The 1,878-nt window shown below is 42.8% G+C and overlaps 1 pseudogene; it reads right to left on the bottom strand.

Moving 5' to 3' along the window:
* Positions 1–646: 646 nt before the first annotated feature.
* On the bottom strand, positions 647–1,417 carry LOC105511356 (annotated as a pseudogene).
* Between the last annotated feature and the right edge of the window lie 461 nt (positions 1,418–1,878).

Below are 1,878 nucleotides of genomic sequence, written 5' to 3'. Positions count from 1 at the left end.
AAAAAAAAAAAAAAAAAAAAAATTCACTTCTAACTGCTACTAACCCGAGTGCAGATTCAGGGTAACTGGAATCTACGTTCTCGGGTTCCAATCCTCAAACTTGGCCCAAATAAACTCTCTATTTAGATTAATTTTGCCTCAGCTTCTTCCTTTTAGGTCAACATTTCCATGTCTTATCCTTCTATTTCCTGTGCTTGCCTTACACAAAAAAGTGCAAAGTGAATTCTCTGCAAGAATAACTTGCAGAACAACATATGGCCACTGAGTTCCTGATATCTAGAGCTGATAGTTAAGGTAAAAATGATACTGTATTTTTTTCATTCAGTTGTCACTTTATTGCACGATGGTAGAATTAATTGCAAATTTAAACTATAACCTGGTAATCTTTAATCAGGCAGCAGGTTTCAATAAAGGCAAACTGCTTATTCAGACGTGATCATGGAACTCAAATGCAGAATAAAAAGGATGAGAAACATCTGACTGGCCAATAGATTTTGTGCTTTCACCATATGAAATAAACTTTTCATTTTTAAGAGAAGTAATTTATAACTTCAGTAGACACCAATATAGAAAGATTTTGTCACATAGACTGGTTTCCATTTGGTCAGTCAACTATTTCTAGCTGTCTCAATTGGGATAGATACATTTACATAACTGGCTGTGCTTGAGCCTTCTTTGCCAGAAGCTTTAGGTCCGCCATGCACTTGGCAGTTGTCTCCTTTTCCTGCTGTGCAGAGATGCTCTGCACCACGTGCTTCTCCACCCAATTTATCATGTGCTGCTGTTCCTTTCGACGCATCATGTTCTGCACAGATACATGATAGTCCCGGCGATTCTTTACTTCCTTATATACTTTATACAGTCGTTCCTGGTAAGTAACTTCCAAAGCCACAGCAGTGTTATTCCTCTGCACATCGAACAGGTAATGGAGCTTCTGAACCAGTGCCTGCTGTGACTCCTCCAAATCAATTGCATCCTGGATTAGTTGGATGGAGGCCTACTTCGCCTCTTCTAGTTGGGCAAGTTTTTGCTCATTGAGTTTATCAGCAAATTCTGCAACAGAGGCGCCAAATTTTTTAATTACATAGAGAAGTAACCCTACTACTAGTACGGTTGAGAAGGTCGCTGCAATAATCACATATATTTCTTTGGATAAAGCATACAGGATAAGCCCAGTTCTGAGCACATAGGGTCCTGTTACACCGGCTTTAAGATAAAGAAACTTGAAGAATTCCTCAAGGATCAGTCCAAGACGAACTTTTCTTCCATATTCAGGAAAAGGTGGTAGAGGGCCAAGGTGTGGCTGCCTGCAATGAAAGGTCCTTGTTGCCTGCAATACCCCTGGACCTAGGAAGGCTGCATTCTTCAGAGAGGGGGCCGCTGTGGCAGTGGCAGAAAGTTCCACCCGGGACAGCATGGTCAGCAAAGGTCCAGGCAGCAATCTTAGCATCCCTGTGACCCCGACCAGAGACTGTTAGGGGCAGGAGCAAGATGACCGCTCACCAATACTGTATTCTTAATCCAAACTGCTCACCAATACTGTATTCTTAATCCAAACTTTTTTTAATTGAGACAGAGCCTTGCTCTGTCTCCCAGGCCAGAGTGCATTGGCGCGATCTCTGCTCACTGCAACCTCTGCCTCCTGAGTTCAAGCAATTCTCCTGCCTCAGCCTCCCGAGTAGCTGGCACTACAAGTGCCCACCACCATGCCCGGCTAATTTTTGTATTTTTAGTAAAGATGGGGTTTCACCATGTTGGCCACGCTGGTCTCAAACTCCTGACCTCAAATGATCTGCCTGCCTTGGCCTCCCAAAGTGCAAGGATTATAGCCATGAGCCACCGCACCTGGCCCAAACATTTTTTTCTTTTTTTTTTTTT

Source organism: Colobus angolensis, unplaced genomic scaffold, assembly GCF_000951035.1.
Source record: "Colobus angolensis palliatus isolate OR3802 unplaced genomic scaffold, Cang.pa_1.0 Scaffold2, whole genome shotgun sequence".
Classification (NCBI taxonomy): Eukaryota; Metazoa; Chordata; class Mammalia; order Primates; family Cercopithecidae; genus Colobus; species Colobus angolensis.
This window is presented reverse-complemented; position numbering and strand designations above follow the sequence as displayed.